Below are 26,966 nucleotides of genomic sequence, written 5' to 3'. Positions count from 1 at the left end.
GGCTTGCATACATAGGGTCACTCTGCGGATGAAGGATGCCCTACTTCGTGCTACTGTTTCCTCTTTGATGGCTGTACAAGCATCAATAATGCGTTGCTTCATGTCCTCTGGTGTTGTTGGTTCATGTTGGTAAACAGCATCCTTCACTGCTCCCCAAAGAAAATAACCCAGTGGTGTAAGGTCCATCTGGGCCATCTCGTCCAATCCACCTACCAGGGAACTTACGGTTCAGAAGACGTCGTGCTCGTAAGGCGTTATGTGCAGGGCATCCGTCATGCTGATACCACATGACCGTTCTCCGTATGGTGTCCATGAGAACAGGAAGATTGTGTCGTATAAATCTGGAGTATCGTCTGCCATTTTGGATGCCATTTATAAAGAAAGGTCCGATAATGGTATCTCCAATAATCCCACACCAAACATTAACTTTAGACGGACGTTGATGCTCTACCTGACGGAACCATTTTGGATTGTCTGCGGACCAATAATGCATATTCCTCATATTGACAATTCCTTTGTTAGAGAATGATGCCTCGTCGGTAAAGAGAACGTCTGCAAAACAATTTGGATTAGTCAGAAGTTTTTACTGAGCCCACCGACAAAATGTTACCCTATTGCGGAAGTCATTTCCATGAATATCCTGGTGTAAATGAACATGGTAAGAATGAAATTTATGACGTTTAAGAATACGCTGTGCACCTGATTTCGACACACCAACTTCACGTTCAATTTGACGTATGCTGATTTGAGGATTCACAGCTGTGGTAGCGAGCACAGCAACTTCAGCACGTTCATCTGTGCGTGTTCTAGGACGATGTCGAGGTCTTGGATTTAAGCTTCCCGTTTCACGTAGACGAGATGTGAGACGACCAAACATCCGGCGCGAAGGCGATGGCTTGTCAGGGAATCGTCTTCTGTACAGTCGTTCTGCCTGAACAGCATTTCGTCCACCTACAACAGGGTACAGTACAGGTATGTAGAGTAGGGCAGAAATCAGATATATTAACTTAGTAATCATAATGTTCGCTAACAGTACTATCAAAAAACAAGCAATCTCATAACGTATTTCCCGTCAACGTACATTCTCCATAGATCAGCAGCATTTCTACCATATCTTCATGTGTGTACATTATACTGTACAGTATCAGTTCCACAACACAACGTTTATTCACAATGTGTACTACCTCCGTGCCGTCACTAGATTACTCTGATGCACGACTACACTGGCAAGCCGTGTACTACACGCTAAAGCAACAACAAATGGGATGCTCGGAGGGTGGTGGAGTACAGGAGTTTGCATGGGTCGCAAATCATAAACAAGGCGAAGTGGTAACTGTGGCAGTAGTGGGAACTACGTTGGACACTCGACTAGGTAGAGCCAGGCCCTGCGCGACAGGCACAATGGGTCATATAACGCGTTAGATAAACCTTATTTTGGGTGTGCAGGATAAATAAGACAACCTGACGGGTGTACACCGATCGGTACTAGTTCATATTGCGTACGTAGATACGTAAAACGTGCAAGAGGGAACCATTATGTGCTTATGAGAGTTGATGGCAGCAGTCCGTATTATTCGTTTCGGACCTCGTGATAAGTATGGAGGTGTAATTACACATGTCAATCACATCGCGATTACGGGCAGCATAGGGTTCACGCCTGAGCCTCAGGACGTGCGCTAGCAGCGCATGTCGGGTGTTTCAAGCGTCAATTTCGCGTCTTAATATCTCGGGATGTAATGGGAATATTGCGATGCAATCAACGCCATTGTGTATGTGCTTTGTCATGCTATGGATTGCTGAAGAATAAATATAGGAGGTCCATTTAAAAAAATATAAGTTTGTGTTAAAATACAAATATGCTTTCGTTTTAGAATGTTTCCAAATATGTACATTCATGGGCCCCAGCCCTACATTGATACCGGTGAAAGTCGTTTTCGAATAGCTGTTATTGTTCCAGAGATATTTTGGATGGACAAGATAGCTGGGACACACTGTACATTACATGCATACCTGGGAGGAGCGTTACAATCTTCAGTTTAGCACAGATTTGCCACTTGTAGATAAGGTATTGTAGATATCGTAGAATATGCTTCAGTGAGCCGTATGTCTCTTTCGTCTGTGCAGAATGCACAACAGGAATTGAGCTTTTCTCATTTCTATTAGGAAAAATTACACATTTCAGACTCACCTTTGAGGCATCTATGAAAAGGTACCACACCTGTAGGCTGTGTTCAATCTCCAGTGCTGCTTAACGCATAAATATTATTTCACAAACAGACGGTTCCACCCACTGAAAAGAAGTATACGAATGCCTTGAGCCGATGTCAATTTGAGACGCTAAAGACAGTAGGAATTATATTCGATTCTTCCAGCCGGGAACCCAACAGTTCTGCTTGGGTCTTGCCAAGGTCGAGATCCCGAACAAGATCATCAATTTCTTCCGGTGTAGGATGATGAATCTCAGACTCATTAACTACAAAATCTTCATCTTATATCTCAGGTTCATCAGTAAATGACAAATGTTCTTCTTAGTCGATAGTCCACTATACAGGGTTTGAGATAAAGGCAACTCTGGGCTGTAAGGAACAGACCGAACTGCTGATGGTAAATTTGGATACACAGTCTTCCTCTTTTCCCCATTGTCGTGCCTTTTATTAATGGTGATGCACACGAATAAGTCATCAGTATGGCTCTTTGGTTCTCATTGAACCATAGCATGGCTCTATGACTCTCGTCAAACCACGGGCTCTGCAAGTCGCATAGATGTTTGCTTCCGTTCAACCATTCCCTTAGACGTAGAGAAAAGCTATTGCGGCAGAAAAGAGGAGCCCATGTTTTCTCCTGGTCAGCCACCTTGCATCAAAATTAGAGTCGATAACCTTTGCAAACAACAAGAGTGAGCTTCCTCTTCTTTGTTGTAACTACGAAATCGCCACAAGTATATTAGAAGTTGTCACTGTTGTCCACAAATGAGTGTGGCACTTTATTGGGAAACTAATCGCCGGCTCACAGAGAATGACGCAAACCTCAAACGATAAAAATATTTTACTTATATAATATAAAAGTACATTGGTATCTCATTATATGGTATGATACCTCAGAAACTAGAATCAATCTGCGAATTTTATTGGTACTTTTAAAATCAACATACCGAATATACAAAGAAACTGGTATAGGCATGCGTATTCAAATACAGATATATGTAAACAGGCACAATACGGCGCTGCGGTCGCCAACGCCTATATGAGACAACAAGTTTGTGGCGCCGTTGTTAGATAGGTTACTGCTGTTATAATGGCAAGTTATCAAGTTTTAAGTGAGTTTGAACGTGGTATTATTGTCGGTGCACGAGCGATGGGGCACAGCATCTCAGAGGTAGCGATGAAGTGGGGATTTTCCCGCACGACCATTTCACGAGTGTTCCGTATCAGAAATCCGGTAAAACATCTATCCTCCGTAATTGCTGCGGCTGGAAAAAGACACTGCAAGAACGTGACCAACGACGACGGAAGAGAATCGTTCAATGTGACAGAAGTGCAACCCTTTCGCAAATTGCTACAAATTTCAGTGCTGAATCATCAACAAGGGTCAGCATGCGAAGTATTCAACGAAATATTCTCGATATCGGATTTCGGAGCCGAAACCCCACTCGTTCACACTTGAGCACTGCACGACAGAAAGCTTTACGCCTCGCCTGGGCTCGTCAGCACTAACAGTGGTCTGTTGATGACCGGAAACATGTTGCCTGGTCGGTTTCACATTGTATCAGCGGACAGACGTGTACGGGTACGGAGATAACCTCTTGAATCCATGGACATTGAATGTCAACAGGGGCTGTTCAAGCTGGTCGAGGATCAGTAATGGCGTGGGGCGTTTGCAGTTGGAGTGATACGGGACCCCTGATACGTCTAGATACGACTCTGACAGGCGATATATACGTAAGCATCCGGTCTGATCACCGGCATCCATTCATGTCCATTCTGCGTTCCGAAGGACTTGGGCAATTTCAGCAGGACAATGCGACATCTGACACGCCAGAACTGCTACAGAGTGGCTCCGCTGCCCATCAAACTTCCCAGACATGAACGTTATTGAGAATAGCTGGGATGCTTGGCAACGTTCTGTTCAGAAGAGATCTCCATCCCCTCGTACGCTTACGGATTTATCGAGAGCCCTGTAGGATTTGTGGTGTCAATTTCCTCCAACATTACTTCAGACATTAGTCGAGTCCACGCCACGTCATGTTACGGCCCTTCTGTGTGCTCGAGGAGCCCCTACACGATATTAGGTAGGTGTACCAGTTTCTTTGGCTCTTCGGTATAGTTAATAACTGTTACTTCCATTTAGGAACCCAACCTATCGTTCACCATTATAATCAATAAAAACTAGTTGCTTAGGATTGGTTTCTCTAGTGGATGATAGTAGGTTGGGCACATTTTCACATTAAGTTTACTTTGTCTGGAAACTCTTACACTTGCTAATTATCCTTTTAACTTTTTCGGTCCATGTCTCTCCAAGTAAAGTATTATTATCTTCGCCCGCATCTCGTGGTCGTGCGGTAGAGTCCTCGCTTCCCACGCCCGGGTTCCCGGGTTCGATTCCCGGCGGGGTCAGGGATTTTCTGTGCCTCGTGATGGCTGGGTGTTGTGTGAAGTCCTTAGGTTAGTTAGGTTTAAGTTGTTCTAAGTTCTAGGGGACTGATGACCATACATGTTAAGTCCCATAGTGCTCAGAGCCATTTGAACCATTATTATCTTCATCACTGTTTTAAAAATTCCAAAACCTACCCCCCCCCCCCCCCCCTTCCACGAGAGATTCAGGATAAGACTGAGAAACACCTACCACCAACTGTTTGGAAAACACTATTCTGTCCTTTCCTGCCTTCCAATCAGTATAACAAACTTTGCCTTTTTGATGCAATACTGCTTCAATTGCTGCCCGTCCTGTAGTTTCTGCTTAATGTTATACGTGTAACAATCCTGGTTTTCTAGGTACTTATCGCGAGAAATATTGTATTAACACCCTGCCCATTACTCGATTGCTCAGTGCGTTCATTACAGCTTCGAGCACGATCTCGGTCTTCATTTGTCCTCATACTCGTTTTCCGTGAACACACAGCCTAAGCCTTCTACGGCTACATTCTCCACATGCCTTATCTGTTTAACATCGAACTTATATACAGAAATCCGTATTGCCCATCTAGCTATCCAACCTATCCTGCAGAGTCTACCAAGAGCCCTACTAAGAGCATGATTAACCGTCTCTTGCTTACATGGTGTGTAGTATACGTACACCTTTAGTTTTCCCAAGACAAATGGCTGCAAGCGCTTCTAACGCATACTCCAAATATTGTCTTTGAAGAGGTCGTAAAGCCCGGGATGCATACGCTAAGACCTTCAATCTTGTCCTTACATTTGCAATAATACAGCAGGGAGCCGCATCTTAGAGGCATAAATATCGCACGTGAAAGGCTAAGGAAATTCAGCGACCACCAATACCAGAGCATTTACTATCGCTTTCTTTAAACCATCGCACGCTGCCTGTTGTGATTCAGACGACTCCCCAGACTTGCAGCCTTTCTTTTGCAATTGTTTTAGGGGCACTGCCGTGTTTGTAAAACTATTAATGAATCTGCGAATAAAGTTTACCAGAACAAGTTTTGTACCCTATTACTATTCCTGCACCCCTTGCCCAAACACTAGGTGCACGAGAAATGACACACTAATCATGAGAAACATGATTGCAAATCTGGCAAGGACACTGTTTGCAGTATAACATTTTTACATGAAACCCGGCAGTTGAATACTGGCCAAGAACCACTGACTGGAGCTTAGATACAAAAATACTGGCGACGAATAGCAGGAGGTTGACATTCCAATCTCCTACTCTAATGATTTATTACCTATTTGGCCCAGCTCTTACATTTTCGGCGGTGATGACATAAAAGGGGCCTGCCTGACCCGTTCTAGATCACTGCGTTGAATCTGATGTTCACCTTCCTTGGTTACACCTCATTTAGTCGTCAACAAATTCAAATATCTGTGGATGACCTGCTCTAAGACTTTCGTATGTGGTTGTGACAAACGTTTCAGCGAGATCTCCTCAGGGTCTTCAGCCAACACATTTCTTTCTTTTTTCTTCTTTCTTTTGAGTGGTCAGTCTTTCGACTGTTTTGATAAAGCCCATCGTGAACTCCTCTCCTTGGCCTATATTTACGTCTCAGAATAGCACTTGCAGCATACATTCTCAACTACCTGTTGGATGTATTCCAATCATTGTCATCCTCTACAGTTTTTTGCCTCTACAGCTCCCATTGTTACCATGAAGGTTCTGTCCGTATGTCTTAATGGGGTCCTATATCCTGTCCTCCTGCCATACATTCCTTACTATGCCGATTCTGCGGAGAATCTCCCCATCTCTTAATTCTCAGTCCAAATAACTTTCAACACTCTTCTATAGCACCATGTCTCAAATGCATCGATACTCTTTCGTCCATGTTTTCCCACAGTCCATGTTTCACTACCATACAATGCTGCATCGCAAAAGTACATTATCAGAAATTTCTTGTTCAAGTTAAGGTCTATGTTTGGTATTAGTAGGCTTCTTTTGGCCAGGAATGCCATTTTTCCAGTCCTAGTCTGTTATTTATGTCGTCCTTCCTCCCTCCGCCATGGATTACTGTGGTGCCTGACTAACAGAATTCATTAACTTCGTCTCATTAATGAACCCCAATTTTGATGTTAAGTTTCTCGCTGCTATCCTTTCCGCTACTTCTCACTACTTTCGTCTTTCTTCGGTCTACTCTCAGTCCATTTCCTGTACTCAGACTGTTCAATCCACTCGACACATTCTTAATTCTTCATCACTTTCACCGAAGATAACGATATCGTCAGAGAATGTTGACATCTTTTCTTCTTGCATTTAAATCCCTCTCATAAAACTTTGTTTCTGAAATGTGTAGATTGAACACTAGAGGCGAAAGACTACATACCTATCTTATATTCTTTTTAACTCGAGCTCTTCGTGCTTGCGCTTACAGTTTTATTGTTCCCTCCAAAATCTAGTGCGCATTGTACATTCTCTGTCATGTCCGCCCCTGGTAGCTGAGTGGTCAAGGCGATGGAATGTCATACCTAACCGCTCGGGTTCTATTCCCGGCTAGGTCGGAGATTTTCTCCGCTCTGGATGTTGTGTTGTCCTTATCATCATCCTTTCATCCCCATCGACACGCAAATCGCCGAAGTGGCGTCAACTCGAACGACTTGCACCAGGCAAACGGTCTACCAGACGGGATGGTCTAGCCACATGGGATTCTCTGCCATTCCTTACTGATTACCGCTATTTTCTCAGAATATCGCACATCTCGCATCATTTTACATTGTTAGTCGCGTTTTCCAGGTCTACAGATCCTGTGAACGTGTCTTGAATTTTCTTCAGATTCGTTTCCATCATCGACTTGAACATCAGGATTGCCTCTCTGGCGCCTTTCCCATTCCTATAGTCAAACTGATCGTCATCAAAAAGATCCTCAGTTTTCTTTTCCGTTCTTCCACATATTATTCTTGTCAGCATCTTGTATATATGAGTTGTTAAGCTGACTGTGCAACAGTTCACGCACTGTGGGCCATTACTGTATTTTAAGCTGTGTGGATAATCTTTCCTTGGAAGGTTGATGTCGCCAGTCTCGTAGATTGTATATACCAACGTAAATACCATTTTTGCTGTGACTTCCTACTGTGATTTTAGAAATTTTCGTGGAATGTTACCTGTACCTTCTGTCTTGTTTTATCTTATGCCTTCCAGCGCTCTTTTAAGTTGTGGCCCTAATACCAAACACCTCTTCTTCCTTGTCGACTCCTTTTTCTTCTTCGATCACGTCATCATGCCACTCATAGAGGCCTTCAGTGTACTCTTTGCATGTATCCGCTCTCTCCTCTGTATTTAACAGTGGAATTTCCACTACATTCTTAATGTTTCTGGCTTTGCTTTTACTTTCACCGAACGTTCTTTTGACTTTTCGGGGTAGCTTCCGAGCACCTCGTATTTCATTCCTAAGTGACTTGTTTCTCTGTATTCCTGAATGTCACTGAACAGTTTAGTACTCCCTTGTTTCGTCGGCTAGCTCAAGTACTCTTCCTTTACCCATGGTTTCTTCACAGATACCTTCCTTTTACCTATGTTTTCACTTCCAACTTCTGACATTATCCTTTTTAGATATGCCCATTGGTCATCAACTGAACTGCCTACTAAATTACTCATTGTTGCAGCATCTCCAGCCTCACAATGCTTCTATTTATTCTTTGGTACTGACGTATCCGTATTCGTCTTGACTATATTCTTAAACTTCAGGCTATTCTGCAACATTACTAAATTGTGATAGCAGTCTATAACGGTTCCGGGGGATGTATCTGATTTCGAAAACTCTGCCTGATCATGGTGTAATCTAATTCGAAATTTCGCATACACACCGACCTTTTTTAAGTATACCTCTTCCTGTTGTGATTCTTGAAGAGTGTATTCCTTATTACTAGCTGACATTTATTACAGAACTCAATTAGTCTCTCTTCTGTCCCATCCCTACTACCAGGACCACGCTCTGCCAAAACCCTTTATTCCACTTCTTCCCCTACAATCAGAGTCACATCTCTCACGATAATAGATTTTCATATCTCTTTACATTCTGAATTACCCGTTCAATATCTTAATATACTTACTCTATCTCTTCATCTTGAGCTTGCGATATCGACTTTTATACCTGAACTACCGTTGACAGTGATGGTTCGCTATCGATTCTTCGACAACAGCCCTATCACTGAACTGTTTGCCGTAGCTCACTCTATGCCCGGCTCTTCTATTCATACCGAATCGCACTCCCATTATACCGCTTTCAGCTGATGTTTATATTACCCTAACTTGTCTGACTAGAAATCCTTATCTTCTTCCCATTCCGCTTCACTGACACTCACTATTCCTAGATTTAGCCTTATCATTTACTTTAGTTTAGATCTTCTAGCTTTCTTATCACATTCCAAGTTCTGACATTTCCACTTACCAACTAGTAGAATGTTAACCATTAGTCGGTTATTCAATCTTTTTTTCATGGTCACCTCCCTCTTGCCTGTCCTCACTCAAAGACTGGAATGGAGGATATTCTGAAATTTTTTACCAATGCAGAGATCATCATGACATTTTCATTTACATTCCACATGCCCTGTGGATATACGTTACATGCCTTTAACACACTTGTTTCCATTCCCTTACGCATCGACGCTCTGATCACTGAATATTATTCCGCCGCCTAGGAACAGTTCCCATCCTAGGAGTAAGAGAGTGCACTGAAACTCTCTCCACCTTCTTTGAAAAGGCCATTGGCTGAACGAGGGTGACTTCTTTCCCGGAAGTTTTCGGCCACCATTGCTGTTGATTTTTATTGGAAATTTAAGCAGAGATGGCAGTCGGACACTGGATCAAGGGTGTTATGGATACAAGTCAATGGCGCTACCTGTAGATCGTGGTAGTATCTACGATGGTACAATTCTCCCTTTGCAATGCAAGTTGACAAAAGGCAAAGCTCCGACAAGACAACAAGAGTGGAACTTACCACCGACCCAATCTAATACGAATCCGGCCTTTTATATGAAACGACATCTCATGATCTACAGAGTGTAAAACATAAGCTACACATACCCTAATCTACCAAGAGAGTTCTCGGATACGAATTTTTACCTCTTCTGTTGGAGGCACAACGAATTAGCCGTATGACAAACTATTTGCTGGCACTAACCCGGGCAATCTCTATATACATTTGTATCGGTTGTACCACTTTCCACGCAAAACTGGCTCGGCACAATCAACATCTATAAAAATGCACACTTATACTTTTTCATTAGGATGGAAACAAAAGACAGACAGTCACGAGTAGCCACAGTCATGTGGTTGTACTAAGGAATAGCGATTCTTTTCAAACTTCCGGCCCCCACCTCTTTCCCATTTCTTATGTCAGCTTTCTTTTCTTTGCTTATACTGCCTAGTGAAATGGCCAGCCCTACCACAACGCTAACATACTACAGACTCCCCCCCCCCCCCCCCCCCAATTCTCAGTTTGGACATTCCTGGCCTCTGTCTTGTGATCTGAACCATCGTGGCTTTTATTAATGTCACCCAATGGAACACTTTCAAACCGTTCAAATAGCTCTGAGCTGTATGGGACTTAACATCTGAGGTCATAAGTCCCCTGGAACTTAGAACTACTTAAATCTAACTAACCTAAGGACATGACACACACTCATGCCCGAGGCAGGATTCGAACCTGCGACCGTAGCAGTCGCGCGGTTCCGGACTGAAGCGCTTAGAACCGCTCGGCAATCGCGGCCGGCTGGAACACTTTCGATTAGAAAATGCACCTTCTCTAATTCACTGTCTGAGAACATAGTAGAAATACTAACCTAAACTGATACCTCTGTTTCAATTCTTCTGGTATATCCTGAATAATTTCTGGTTCATGTACCTTCACCCATAGGGATTTTATACTGGTAGTTGTGAATAATATTTATTTGCTCTCACATAAGCTTATCTAGCACAAAATAGTCATAAATGTTTTTGTGAAAATGATCGAAACTATTGTCTGATACAATGGCCACTCTAGTGTACCTACTTAATTGGTCCCTGGCAACCAGAAATAGTAACTTCAACAATTCCCAATCTTGCACCTGAAGTAGGCAATATTGCTCTTGAATTTCAACCAGAAACCGCACTACCATTTTTGTATGTTGGACATATTTTACTGACACTTATCCTCTCTCTGAACGACAGGCAGCAGTGGATTAGGCCACTTTGCGAAACTCCTAAACGCACGTGATTGTTGTTGTTCCTCTTTTGGGTGTCCAGTCACACCAACCTCACTGATCTCAATATTAATATTCAAATCACTGATACGTCGTAGATCCATTCTATTTTACAACTATCCAACTCTCTTCTCTAATTCCTTTACTTGGACTAACTCTCCCTATTGCGACCTAAGTATCTTAATGTCTTTAGCCCAATTACGATAATTTACAACCTCTGCCTCTACATGCTTAAGCTGCCTTCTAGGCAGTTCTGTCGATTATAAGAAGGCCAATAAACGGTCTAACTCAGAGAGAGTAGCACTATTGTATTAATAGCCACATCCACCTCACCAAGCTGACCTGAGCTGACGGCAATCGGCCGATGAAACGCTCCTCGCAGCCTGCGCATTTGACCACCGAAGCTCCATGCAGAAGAAAGCCCATGGCTATCCAGTTTATATGGCACTTACTCTTTCCTGAGGTCGCTCGCTCCTGGTACCTCCCTTGGTGCCATACCAGCAAATGTAATAAACTTCACACACAGTAACACCCTTACAGTCGCAATTTAAACGCAATACATTCCAGTTGCTGTCTATCATACGTTAAAACCACACTCTTGCTAGCACGTAAACAGTAGTCAGCAAGGGGATAATACGTGGAATTCCTTCAGTTATAACACACTTTAAAAATTTTATTATTAACAACCGAATCTGTTGTTTTCCATTTCATTAAAAAGGTACATCACAGTAATCAAAATAACACCCATTAACCAACTAAAGTAATTAAACACATAAATGACGTGTCAATTAATTTGGCTAAAAGAACTAAACACATTTACCATACGCAAAATATTAGTTCAATTAACACATATTAAGCCTCAATAAGACACTGTTCACTTATATAGTCAACGTATATATACATATATACAGGGTGGTTAATGTGATGTTTCAGATGAGATTATCTAGAAAACTATACATCAGGTAAAAATATTGGGTAAGACAAGCTCGTAAGCCCAAAGGGGGACATCAAATGATACTACACGCGACACCCAGCTCTCACCCCCTTGGGAGGGGTGGGGGCAACTTTCCAATCTTAAATGGAAACACCCATTTTTAATGCAGATTCGTATTTTCCATAAAAAAGTAATCAAGTTCTGTCTGAAACAATTTTTAAACCATTGACAAATGGCGCTGAAATCGAGAAAAAAGTAAAATTGGGGAAGAACTCTGATTTATTTAGAATTATCCGAGAAAGACGTATCAAATCGATAAAAAATGTGCATCAATTGTTTCCTTACGCCAGATTAAGCTGCTTTTGTACAAACTTTTCTGTATCCTACTTTTAGTGTTACCCAGGAACAACGACATGGACGTAGTTGAATGATGTCCCCAAGGGGTGCTCATTAGTGTGAGCCCCCCGTGTCTCTCACATGTTGGGATGCTACATTAGTGTGAGTCCCCTTGCCTGTCACGATTTGGGGTGCTTGATTTATGAAATTAGCCATGAAGAAATTGTTCAAAATTATCCCCATCTGCTTCACTGCCTGAAGTGAATTGTCTGCGAAAGTTGTCCACAGTTTTGAGCAGCACATCCCGTGGTATTGCTGCACACGCTCTTCGAATGGGTTGCTCCAAATCGTTTCGGGTTGTGGGCTATCTTTCACAAACAATAAACAACATTTTTTTAAATAACCCCACAAGAAAAACATCAGCAGATGTTAGGTCTGGTGAACGTGGAGTCCACTGAATTGGTCTGTCGCATCCACCGACCAGGGTACCGTAAATTTGAAACGATCCCCACATTTTTAACATAATGGGGAGCTGCTCCGTCCTGTTAGAATCACATTCGTTCCCTAGTTTCTAAATCAACATCTTCCATTAGCTCTAATTAATCATTGCAGTGGGGTTGTAAATAAGATTCCCCAGTAAAACTTCGGCCAAAAAAATACGCTCGGTCCTATCAAGTATCCGTTTAATATTCCACACCAGACCATAAAGACCAATTGTGTTGACTGTCAACGGGTCTGTACCAGTGGGGATTGACAGGGGACCGATAATGACAATCATGATGATTTAATTCGCAACTTTTTTTGAATGTGGCTTCATCGGTGAACATAATGTATCTACAAAAATAATTGTCATCTCTTATTATTTCCAAGGCCCATTGGCAGAAATGGACGTGTATTTCCTTATCTTTCGGCGTTAGTGTCTATGTTAGTGTGATATGATACACATAATATTTATGTTTCTTCAAAATCCTCAAAACAGATGATTTCGGTATTCCAGTTTGTCTGTGAATCACAGGACTGCTAATTTCGGGATCCAGTTGAACACAGGCTAGAGCGGTAAGGGTATGAGTGTCATTTTCACTGTATTTGCGATGACGAGGTGGACGGTACATGTATCCATTTCAAGCTCGTTGAGTGCATTTTCGAATAATGTTTTCGCCTGGATGTCGTCTGTTTGGGACACGATCCGCATACAATTGCGCAGCTGCAGGGTAATATTAATGGCATTCACCTAAAATTAACATCATATCCACAATCTCTGTAGGAGGATAGTGAGCCATGTTTCGCTCAAGAATAGTTTACGGCTCACAATCTGAAAGTGAAGTGACGCCTGATCGCATTGCACTGACCTTTATAATCAACCATAGTTCGCAGTTTGACCACGGTAGCGCCGCAGGCGGGTGAGTAATGCTATTGTGAAGAGTTCCCTAACGAGATTTTATTGCCATTCTGCCTCCCTCCATCAAAACCTGCGGCAGGCCGGATACATTTTGTAAAAAAAAAATTGATTAAATTGCCGTAATGAAAGAATTGGTGCACATTTTGTTTCGATTTGAAGCGTCCTTCTCGGGTCATTCTAAATAAATCGGAGTTCTTGCGCAATTTTAATTTTTCTCGATTTCAGCGCCATCTGTAAACGGTTTAAAAAATTTTTCAGACAAAATTTGATTACTTTTTTAATCCGAATCTGCAAAAAAATTGATGTTTCAATTTAAGGCTTAAGAGTTGCCCCCCGCCCCACCCTAGGGGGCGGGGGCTGAAGGTCATGTGTAGTATCATTTGATGTTCCCCTTTATGCTTACGAACTTGTGTTACCCACTATTTTATCCGATGTATAGTTTTCCACATAATCTCATCCAAAGCTTCAGATTCACCACCTCGTATATCCAGAAATTTAGAAACAGTTGTTTTCGTAAACAACATGAATAAAAGACAAAATTTGAACTGAAGGGGTATGTGGCACTATATGGACATTTAATGCCTTGACCCAATACTTATATGTGGCCACAAATGCATTAGATTAAATGTTACTTCAAAATATTTTTTGTGTCCATATACATAACCAGTCAGGTGAAAGTCGTAATACTACATCACCGACATCCAACACAGGGCAGATGCTAATACTCTTAGACAATCAAAGACAACTTATACTAGAAGGAAATAGAATGTCCACAAGCTGTAGGAAGACAATATCTGTTCCAGGATGCAACCTACTACCATATGAATTAACCAGGAATGGGTTAAGAATGGCAGCCATGAAACTTAAAGTTATGACTAAACCAAAATATCTGCAAAGCAATGCACTGAAGTGCACATTGTTGCGGCACACTCCTGTGCCTCACCACAGAAGAAAGGTCACCATCTTAGGTGGCCTTTAATTAGATTTACAGTCCCCCTCTGCCAGCGCCCATGTCCTCGCCAATTCGCTGACACTGCCACAGTGCAACAGGTCCTTCCACGTACAACGTTACTGTAAGTGACTACACAGTTGACGACATTCTGCCGTCCTCGTTACATAGAGAGAGAGAGAGAGGGAGAGAGAGAGAGAAATCAGCCAGTGCTGTATGACAGACAGGTGACAGCTGCCGGTCTTTTCACTCTGTGGTGATGCTTCGTTGTTGAGCATCGGCTGACTGCTCACTGCAGCACGGCGTGCCCTTTTCGCTTGGACACTGATCAGAGGTACTCCTAGCAGTGAGCCCTCTCCGGTATCGATACACGAAGCCATTACAGTAATTGCTCAATTATCTTCCGTATTACGCAGCGTTGCGTATTGTGCAGTAATTGCTCTGCCAGTTTCTATACATTTCCCTGAGTTTCCTTCCCTCCCCTCTGGAACTTTCAATACGACTCTTTAAATAAGCAACACTTGTTGTCCCCACATTCGTTCTGGAACAATCCAAAGAGCTATTCCTTAATGGCATGTTTGATTACAGGCAACCAAAAAATACAACTAATGTTTGAGCAATTTAGGAGTATTTAACTGAGCAAAATTACAATCACAGCAAAACTTAAAACCATTAAAATAAGATCCAAAATGGAGAATGTTATTTACTTATAAGAAATATAAATAACCCAACGACGTTTTGGTAATTAATACATTCCCATTGTTGACTAACTACAACAGCAAATTCCAAGACTTCTTTCTTTATAATTAATAAATTCCATGACGACCATTAGAACAGTATCTGAAATAAGCGACACTTCAACACGAAAAGTAGTCTACTTCGCATATTTTCATATGCTTATGTATTATGGTATTATTTTTTGGGGTAATACTTCTGATTCAAAAAGGGTATTTTTGGCTCAAAAACGGGCTGTTCGAGCTATATGTGGCGTAAGTTCGAGAACCTCTTGTCGACCCCTATTCAATAGTCTGGGAATTCTGACATTGCCTTCACAGGATATATTTTCTTTAATGTCGTTTGTTGTTAGCAATATTAGCCTATTCCCAAGAGTTAGCAGCCTTCACTCAGTTAATACTAGGTAGAAATCCAATCTGCATGTGGAATGCACTTCCTTGACTCCTGTGCAGAAAGGAGTGCAGTATTCTGCTGCATCCATTTTCAATAAGCTACCGCAAGAACTCAAAACTCTTATCAGTAGCCCAAACTCTTTTAAGTCTAATCTGAAGAGTTTCCTCATGGCTCACTCCTTCTATTCTGTCGAGGAGCTCCTGGAAGAGCTGAAAAATTAAGCAAATTCCAGTGTTACGTTGTTGATTTTCTTTATTTAAACTTACGACTTGTCACCTGAAAACGTTTTTTTATATTTCATTTTATCTGTTTCTAATATCGTGCTATAATTTCATGTATTGACTCGTTCCATGACCATGGAGACTTCTGCTTAATTTGGTCCCACGGAACAATAATTAAATAAATAAAATAAAACAAATAAACTACAGTCAATCAATAATTCGACTTGCCGAAACTGATATGCTTGTGTAAAATATTCCACTAGCTTTGTTAGAAAGGGAAATAAAAGTTTACCAATTACTTGTTAATTTCCATCAGCTACTAGCTGTGTCAAAGAAACTAACAACTTCATTTAAAGCTGAAGCGATCTCTAACACACAGTTCGAACAGTTTTTTCTTTCAGTGATGGAACAGCGTTTGCTAGCCTGACAAAAAACTCAAAATACCACTCCTATTTCAGACTGAGCAATTCGTTCACATTTTGAGGACACATAACAACAAAGTCAGCATTAACTGGCCCACCATCCCTTCCCTTTCTGCTTGCCAACTGTGCTAGCTGAGAAGACGTCCCACAAATTCGTCTTACACGTCATTCCGCTACCTCACATTGCTTGCTCATGCATTCTCACGGGTGCTCCCAGGCGTCTTTGAAATCTGCTTTGGTAAAAAGCATGTAACACCTATATCGATTAGAAGTAGGTTCCTACTGTGTAGCTGTGTATCTATGATTATGAAGTGTTTGTTCTTTGTTTCTTAAGGTCATTGATTTGTGAAAGTAAATTTAAAGTTTGTAATGTATCTATGGGAAAATCTAACTGATGTTTAAAATAATGAAATTTTATAATATGTATGTTTATAAAGAAAACATTGTTTATTGCAAGATGGTTCATGCTTAGGACACTTGTATTCTATAACAAAAAAGATGTAGGAAAGTCCTAACGCAACGGAAGTGGCTTGGCGCGATGTAAAAGGGGATTTTGGAGGTCTAACTGGGAGGTTCCTTGGTGGAATGGTACGAAGTTAGTGGTTAGCCGTTGCACGGAGCACATCGAGGGTGCCAAGGCAGGCATTTGGAAATGGTTTTTCAAAGAATTTTGCCTCGGATGTGGATTTGGCTGTGGCATGGTACTATGGTACTCTCGGCAATAAGGAATGGCTCTAACACGTTAAAAGAACGTCGCCAAGATGAAATTGTAAAGAGCATTCAAATATCAAGAGCCGTGAGTACAGTTATCCGCCAAGACGCTTACCACAACTACTTCGCCATTGCTCCATCAACTTCATGATACAATTATGTATCAGAGCATGGACCAGTTAAATTGTGCGAGTGTTTTCAATAATAATCCAAGTGCCATAAACCTGTGTTCAGAACCGTATCTTTTATCCTAATCATGAACCTATGTAGGATCCCTTCCTAAGTGTTCAGTGTTGCTGTCTCAAGTACCTGCTTCACAGGTGATGAAAAAGGCCATGAGCTTAAACTTATTTGAAACATAATTTAGCCTTGATTGCTATCATGAACGATTTTTAGAGGTTATTGGAGCTCAGTGTTGAGTATTTTGCTTTGAAGGATGAAAACATAAATTATTCCAAGTGAGGCTAGGAATTGAATTTAGTTGAACTGAATTTTGTTACTAAAATAACCATAGAGTTTCGCTAGTGAGACAGTATCAGTTTATGGGTCCTCACCATATTCTTCTCATACTAGATAGATAATTGGAAAATCTGGTACATTTTTATACATAGGAATATAAACAGTGTAATTGTAGTATTATTTAATTTTATCTCTCGTTTTTATATGTGAGTCAAGTCAGAAGCCCCTCCATGACTAACTTTAGTTCGGTGTTTCCTGCAGTAACATCTCAGAACTGAGTCACGTAATGATCATGATTGTAACTTATTATTATGAGTTAGGTACAATTGTGCTCTCTATGATCGCTGGTTTGTGCGTTAATGGTAACTACTGTTACCCTCAACTTAGATCGCCTTGTATTCGTGTGTATCCAGTGTGCTATTTAAAGTGAATTTTAATGAAAGTCACTTCAACAAGTAATATTCAATTTCCTTAAACATAATATTTCAAATTAATGTGCCTAATTGGGCTGTCGACCGTTTATTGTTTAATTCGAATCAACTTTTCTGTTTAGTTCTGCGGGACTGCTACGCTCGCAGGTTCGAATCCTGCCTCGGGCATGGATGTGTGTGATGTCCTTAGGTTAGTTCGGTTTTAGTAGTTCTAAGTTCTAGGGGACTGATGACCACAGATGTTAAGTCCCATAGTGCTCAGAGCCATTTGAACCATTTTTTCTGTTTCGTTTTTCTATAAAATGATATAGTCAAAATTACTGTCCGATACCTTTATCCATTAGACAAAGACGCGGTCAAAAACTCAAAATCCCCCCCAGAGGGTAACATTGGTTTGTGTCATAGCAAGCGAGTATTATAAGTAACCTGGGTTCCATAAAGATCGGGTTGTACTCCCGTGCTACAACGTTCAGAAATAACAACCAGATATTGCACAGGCGACCGTTCCCATCGTGACTTTACACCATAGTTGCAGCGCCAGTCCACAACATTGACAGGTCGCGCCTGCCCTGCCTGACTATTCGCAAGAAACTCTCTTTTATGCCGCCGAGCAGACGCCTCTGTCGAAGACAATAAGCTTTACATTCACCCTGCTGGTGCGAGAAGACTTTCACCACCATCGTAGAGCAAACCCTAGACAATTGTGCCGCAACATGCGCAATTTGGAACGCCTCGCGAGTAGCGTCTGCCACTGATGCGAGAGATGCATTTCAAGGGTCAAATTGTGGCCTTCCCAATGGCGGGCTGCTCTTTTCGGAGAACCGCCAAACAAAAAGCGATGATCGAAATGATCACCTTGTTAATAAGAGGTCCACGGATTCCAGTGACCGTATGCTGGCCCCTATTTCGTTTGTACAAGAGACGGGATTCTTCCTGCATGCCTGCCGGGGTTTCTGAAGATGCCGTAATGTAACGCTAAAACTGGTACCACAAATATAATAAAACCAGAAATTTACACGTCTGAAGGTGTATTGATTTGACAGCTGAGATCCCGCAACCTTCGTGTGTAAAGATAATCTTACAGAGAATCGCGACATAAGTTGAATGTACTGAGTAGCTTGTGTAATGTTACTGGTATCAGCAGTCACGTGAACATTCTCACACCCGTAGGAGAGGCTCTGGATATACACGCTGCACAGACGTCCAGTGGGATCGTCGTACTGTAAGGGAAGCAGTGTCATATCGCACAGCTAACACTGCACAGATACAAGGTCTTCTGATCCCAGACATGATAATAAGAACCGGTTATTTGAAGTGGGGCTGTGGGCACGCACGCCTCTAGCCCGTCCTCCACTCAGCCACAGCACTGACGTGCAGGGCTCGAATGGTGCCGTAAGAGGATGACGTGGGAGATGGAATGGCGCTCCATGGTCTTCAGGAATGAAAGCAGATTCGGCTTGAACTCACGTGCGAAATAGATCTGGTGAGCGCTGCCTCTTAGAGTGCATTCGTGCAAGACACACTGGCTTCTCCCCAGGCCTTATGGTCTGTGGTGTAATGAGCTGCAGCTTTCGTTCACCTATTGCGTTTCTCGAGGGGACTTTAATCAGCGCTCGGTATGAGTAGAATGTTGTTAGACCCGCTCTCGCCACAGGAAGGTGATGTTTTGTTCCAACACGATAATGCTCGCCCACACACTGTCCGTGAAACTGTTCGGCAAGACGTGCAGCAACTGTCTTAGCCAGCACGATCCGAACTTCTCCCCAGTCGCGCACTTGTGAGATATGATGAGACGAGAAGCGACTCATGCGACTTGTCAACCGAAAACTCTTACAGAACTACGTGAACATGTCGATCAGGCGTGGCATAACGTATCCCAGGGCAGTATTCGCCATCCTTACGATCGACTGAATGCCAGAGCCAGTGCTTGCAATGTGTCCGTGGAGGCTACACCACGTACCACTATCGCTGTTTCAGGTTAGGTCGATACCTGGTAATTGAGAATCGCTTGTGCTCTTGAACTGTAAATTTAATCATTTCGTGTACTCCACATGCCCTGTTACTAAAATTAATCTTGAGTGGAGTGGAAACCTCTAAAAGCGTTTGCTATTTTTTTTTTCGACAGCGTAATTCGATTACTTTATCACTTGAGCATGGATTTCCAGTAAACTGCAGTTCAGAAAAATGCATATTTTGAAAATTTTTCGTTCAAAGGTTTGAGAAGTACATGTGTCTTGCAATTTGTTTAAGGATGTAGTAGCAATAATTCTCGACAAAGTAAACAGTCTCGGACTGCATCCCATCTGAAACGAAAGTGTGCACCGACAGTGTTTCCCTTAGTACTATGAGTGTGAACGTGAACTCGATAGAGTGTGGTCATGGGAGAGTGTAAATTGTTGGATGGGAGGGGGGGGGGGGGGTGGAGCGTACTTTCCACTCGTTCTTCTCCCAATTTCCTGCCTTTTGGCGGATCTACGTGGGTAGTTTAGAAACATGTTAGGTAGAGTGAGCTTTTGAATGTGTTTACCTGGCTGGAATGTACTCTGCTGACTGTCAGGATGTCTGTCCATTCATGTGGACGAGAATATGAACGGTATCCTGCTTCAAACGCCGTTTGTTTTCGGCACAATTTCTTTTCATGTCACTTTATTCTACGGAAGTGAGCTAAAAATCTAGGTGCCAAATATGAAGCGCTTTTACTATAATATATTTCCTTAGGGGAAGGAGGGTACTTTGGCTAGCGTGACGTGCGTATTAAGGTAATTTGTCTACCGAGAGCCGCGCCGTATGTTGTAACTTCAACAGTAGCTGTGTTTGTACAGGTGGACTTGACTTGCCTCACTCCAGTAGCACATCTCTCTGCAGGGTACAATGCTAATTAATGAAGTTGTGCAGCGGTTTCTGCATAACGTAAACGGATTTTGCATAACTTGAACAGATTTTGCATATCGTGGTCTGGTGTAAAGGGTCCTAACCAATTTATCCTGCGTAGAGTCTCTTTAATTGTACCCTAGCTCTTTACTGTGACATGGGGTTTAATAGCGATAAAAATCAAGTCTCAGTTACCACATCTAGAATTTACTCCATAAATGACGTTGTAGTTAGCAAGGATTAATAATTGTGGTTCACAATCTCTTGTCACTTAATGTACACAGTGTTCGGAAATTCCCATTACAACCTTGTAGGACTTTGCAAATGGTTCAAATGACTCTTAGAACTATGGGAATTAACATCTGAGGTCATCAGTCCCCTAGAACTTAAAACTACTTAAACCTAACTAACCTAAGGAGATCACACACATCCATGCCCGAGGCAGGATTCGAACCTGCGACCGCAACGGTCGCGCGGTTCCAGACTGAAGGGCCTAGAACCACTCGGCCACATCGGCCCGCGTAGGACTTTGCAGAGGGGACTGAGCAGATAATATTTTGAATGGGAATCCATGTCAGTAAAAATACCGTCTGCGTTCTACTGCCGTTTGAAAATATGTTTCCTAGGTAAGTATGCAACATTGTAGTCATGGGGTGGGGTGGGGTGGGGGGGGTGGAACTTACGTAGGATCGGCTGCGGTCATGTGATGTCTGTGCGACCACTTTGACCTGGTTCGAGCCTCATGCACGTGTCTGTGAGTGTTAGAGCAACGTGGTTGAACACATGTTTCGAGAATGCACCTACATGATCCTTCTGAATGGCGAAGCTCACGGTATTGGAAAAGCTGCTCGCCTTCTTTATCAAGATCGTTCACCACATCGTCCGACTCCATCGCACATTCCCTTCACCATAATTACGCAGCGGTTTCAAGAAAGGGTTCCTTCACCGTCAGCAAACGCGACTGTAGTACTTCAAGGAAACACCACACACTCGAACGGTAGAAGCCGTACTGCATCATGCATCAATGATTGCACGAATAAATTCCTTTGGCCGTTAATGAATTGAGTTGTAAAACAAATGGCGTACGGTCGCAGGTTCGAATCCTGCCTCGGGCATGGATGTGTGTGATGTCCTTAGGTTAGTTAGGTTTAAGTAGTTCTACGTTCTAGGGGACTGATGACCATAGATGTTAAGTACCATAGTTCTCAGAGCCATTTGAACCATTTTGAACAAATGGCGTACTGCGATGTGTCTAATCAATTACTCGTAGATCTATTCGCTTTAACAACTTGTTTAAAATGGCTGTAGCATGGAAACTATACGTTTTTGGGCGTAGATCCACTTCCAAATATTTTTTACTCAATCCCCCCAAAATGTCCTATAAGTTTGTAGCGGTAATTTCCTAACATCCTGTAAAACAGTTCACATCAACAATCATTGTCATGTTTTGGCAATTCTTGTAGACGAATGAGGATTTCAAGCAGGATATGCTGTGATCTTAACATGATCAGAGACACATATAGTAGGTATGCAGTGACAGCAAATCGAGGAACTGCCAGCGAGTCCGTGCGGTTCTAGGCGGTGCAGTCCGGAACCGCGGGACTGCTACGGTCGCAGGTTCGAATCCTGCCTCGGGCATGGATGTGTGTGATGTCCTTTGGTTAGTTAGGTTTAACTAGTTCTAAGTTCTAGGGGACTGATGACCTCAGATGTTAAGTCCTATAGTGCTCAGGGCCATTTGAACCATTGTTTGTCCTGACGATCTTACAGCCCACAATTTGAGCGTTAGCCTGTCTTACTCTGCTTCTCTTGGATCAAACTTCTCTATTCCCTGTCCCTTGACCGAATTTCATGTCGTTAACAGTGGGGGTTCATATTTTTATTGACATAGTACTGCCTGACTGCATGTCCCATGTTGCACTGAACCACTGTCCGGCGTCAGGCCATTCACCTGCACAAAAGTCTGACCCGCCGCTTTCTCTCAGCTGTGCGTTCACGGCACAGCTCTGAAAGGAAACTGCTGTATGTGTAACGAGGGAGTGACCGTTATACTAGCCCTTACCTGCCTCGTTTATGTTTGCCCGGGACACTCGTCTTTTACACCTGTTAGATGGTTGGTACTGCCTCTGCAATCACTGCTACTTTCAACCTTGCGATTCTATGTGCTCTTTCAACATCTTATCTGTCATATTTTTATTCGAGGTTGAGAAGCGGCTAGCTGTACAGGTGCGATAGCCAATCAAAACGATGTCAGACTTCACTATAACAAGTTTGCGATCAGCATACACTCCAAACACAAAACTTTCACGATGAATCCTCGTTCTTCAGTTCGCAGTTCGAAGAATACTGCACAGTTAATATGCCACGAAATATAATCACGAAAATTTGTGTCCCACATGAATTGTTTCAAAATGAACACAGAAGTACATCGCCCGTCCAGTTCTGTGACATACCCTTCAAGCACTGACAAAAGGAACTTTTTGCTGCCATGCTTCAATCTGACGTCCCACGAAACTCCTGCACACTTTGCGACACTTGAGCGGAACCCCTCAATAAAGAGCCTTTTATAAGACAGTGTCTTTTGTTTCGATCGACTACTCATATCAGTTGAGTCTGAAGCAGAGCCTAAGGCATATTCCTCCTGTGCTCACCCTCGCCTGACACAAGTAACGGTTTTCGTTGTGTGTGTTGAGAGAGCTAGCTAGTTTACCACACAACGGGTGAAAGTAACAGGGTCGGGAACGGACCTTCTTTTTAAAAGTCGGAACATGGTAACAGGATTAAGAAACGAGCAAGGAGAACTGGGTTTATTACTGAAAAAAGCAAAATTCATAGCGTTTGTTAATGGCAGAGGTCACATGATGTGTCTCCACACTGCTGAGATCCGAGAGAATACGAAGAGCTACGTTCAAACATTTCACTTTACCAACATTTATTTCTTGAGAAACCTCAGACAGGATTTAGAAGGCTGTGAACAATGCCGCTCACTTTATCTTTGTGTCCTGGATTCATCAAAACTGTCAATTAGCAACAAAATTATTTCTCTCATAAAACTGAATGTTCAGCAATTACTGTACAAGATGTGGTACGTAGGACATCCACAACTGAAAGGTACGATCATTAATTCAGAGAGCTCCACTACAGATATACTAATTACTTACTCACATCACAACCAAATTCGGGATTTTAAAATCCCATCTTCAGATGTGTTAAATTGTTGTATTTTGTAGAAAATAGCATGCGATCGGGCCAGTCAGTGAAAGTGCTCCAGTCACAGAATGTTGCCGGAAACTACTCTAGTGGCCATTAAAATTTCTACACCAAGAAGATGACGTGCTATAGCCGCGAAATTTAACCGACAGGAAGAAGACGCTGTTATACGCAAATGATTAGCTTTTCAGAGCATTCACACAAGGTTGGCGCTGGTGGTGACACCTACAACGTGCTAACATAAGGAAAGTTTCCAACCGATTTCTCATACACAAACAGCAGTTGACAGGCGTTGCCTGGTGAAACGTTGTTGTGATGCCTCGTGTAAGGCGAAGAAATGCGCACCATCACGTTTACGACTTTGATAAAGGTCGGTTGTAGCCTATCGTGATTGCGGTTTATCGTATCGCGACATTGCTGCTCGCGTTGGTCGAGATCCAATGACTGTTGGCAGAAAATGGAATCGGTGGGTTCAGGTGTGAAATACGGAACGCCGTACTGGATCCCAATGGCCTCGTATCTCTAGCAGTCGAGATGACAGGCATCTTATCCGCATGGCTGTAACGGATCGTGCAGCCACGTCTTCATCCCTGAGTCAACAGATGGAGACGTTTGCAAGACATCAACCATCTGCACGAACAGTTCGACGACGTTTGCAGCAGCATGGACTGTCAGCTCGGAGACCATGGGTGGGGTTACCCTTGACGCTGCATCACAGACAGGAGTGCCTGCGATGGTGTACTCAACGATGAACCTGGGTGCACAAATGGCAAAACGTCATTTTTTTGGATGAATCCTGGTTCTGTTTACTGCATCATGATGGTCACATCCGTGTTTGGCGTCGTCGCGGTGAACGCACATTGGTAGCGTGTATTCGTCATCGCCATAGTAGCGTGTCATCCGGCGTGATGGTATGGGGTGCCATTGGTTACATGTCTCGGTCACCTCTTGTTCGCATTGACGACACTTTGAGCAGTTGACGTTACATTTCAGATGTGTTACGAGCCGTCGCCCTACCCTTCATTCAATCCCTGCGAAACCCTACATTTCAGCAGGATAATCCAGGACCGCATGTTGCAGGTCCTGTATGGGCCTTTCTGGATACAGAAAATGTTCGACTGCTGCCCTTGCCCGCACATTCTCCAGATCTCTCACCAATTGTAAACGTCTGGTAAATGGTGGCCGAGCAACTGGCTCGTCACAATACGCCAGTCACTACTCTTGATGAACTGTGGTATTGTGTAAAAGCTGCATGGGCAGCTGTACCTGTACACGCCATCCAAACTCTGTTTGACTCAATGCCCAGGCGTATCAAAGCCGTTATTATGGCCAGAGGTGGTTGTTCTGGGTACTGATTTCTCAGGATCTATGCACCCAAATTTAGTGGAAATGTAATCACATGTCAGTTCTAGTATAATTTTGTCCAATGAATACCCGTTTATGATGTGCATTTCTTCTTGGTGTAGCAATTTTAAAAGCCAGAAGTGTATGCGCCACCAGGTTCAAATGGTTCAAATGGCTTTGAGCACTATGGGACTTAACATCTGAGGTCATCTGTCCCCTAGAACTTAGAACTACTTAAACCTAACTATCCTAAGGACATCACACACATCCAAGCTCGAGGCAGGATTCGAACCTGCGACCGGAGCGGTCACGCGGTTCCAGACTGAAGCGCCTAAAACCACACGGCCACAATGGCCGGCTGCGCCACCAGGCTTCAGAAGGAACGCCAACCAATCCAACAACTTTGGGAACGGTTGTCTTACGCTTAGACTGTTTGCAAGCGACAGTGCAAGCTGCGTGACGATGTGAGAAAGTTTTAGCTTCATCAAAATGCTTCCATTGGTCGGAGGATATCATACATTTATTTAAAAAAAAATCGTTCAAATGGCTCTGAGCACTATGGGACTTAACATCTGGGGTCATCAGTGCACTTGAACTTAGAACTAATTAAACCTAACTAACCTAAGGACATCACACACATCCATGCCCGAGGCAGGATTCGAACCTTCTACCGTAGTAGTCGCGCGGTTCCGGATTGAAGCGCCTACAACCGCTGAGCCACCGCGGCCGGAATACATTTATTAAAACGGCTACATCGAAGCACTGTCATCTTGAAGAAAACAGTACTGTTAACTGCCTTATTTTCAATAACATCTATTGTGACTTCCATTACGCTATGATTGTGCCTGCATGCAGCGAAGGACATTCTACACTCACTGTATATCACGGTGTGCCGGCCGAAGTGGCCGTGCGGTTAAAGGCGCTGCAGTCTGGAACCGCAAGACCGCTACGGTCGCAGGTTCGAATCCTGCCTCGGGCATGGCTGTTTGTGATGTCCTTAGGTTAATTAGGTTTAACTAGTTCTAAGTTCTAGGGGACTAATGACCTTAGCAGTTGAGTCCCATAGTGCTCAGAGCCATTTGAACCATTTTATCTCACGGTGTCTGCGAAGGAAACTCTTATCAAGCCGAAAACAAAACGGATAATTTTATGAAAGAGGAAAGGACACTCGCGAATCCTAGTATGCTATGCAGGCGAACACAATAAAAAAATAAACCATGGTTTCTCTGTCAATAATCGTAATTAGGGAATGGCTGTTTTTTATTGACACCTATGGAAACATTAAGGGAGGTGTGCACACCAGATGGTTAACATCTACTATTAGAAAACTAACGACGTTACTTAGGGATCCATTTACAGATCACAGAGCTGTTGTCCTTGCTGTTTACACGTCGACTGTGGTTGTTGGTGTTCCTACTCTGCGGCTATCTGGTGGCGGACTACTTCCGCTAACATACAATGATTTGAGCTTTGGCCGAGTACAATAATTTCATACACCTGAAGATGGAATTTAAGAATCCCGATACTGGTCGTGGTCTGAATAAATAATTGGTACAACTGAAGAGAATGTCAGTAAATTAATTATCATTGAACAATTATCAATGAGAAATGTTGTTAATCTATTTAAGATCTGCACACTGGCAGCCTGTCTCTTGGTCCAGGTATTGTAAACCTAAATACCTTTTTGCTCTGAGAGATTTGGACTGC

This window comes from Schistocerca americana, chromosome 5, assembly GCF_021461395.2.
Source record: "Schistocerca americana isolate TAMUIC-IGC-003095 chromosome 5, iqSchAmer2.1, whole genome shotgun sequence".
Taxonomy (NCBI): Eukaryota; Metazoa; Arthropoda; class Insecta; order Orthoptera; family Acrididae; genus Schistocerca; species Schistocerca americana.
The sequence above is the reverse complement of the archived record's forward strand: the minus strand, read 5'-3'. Positions refer to the sequence as shown.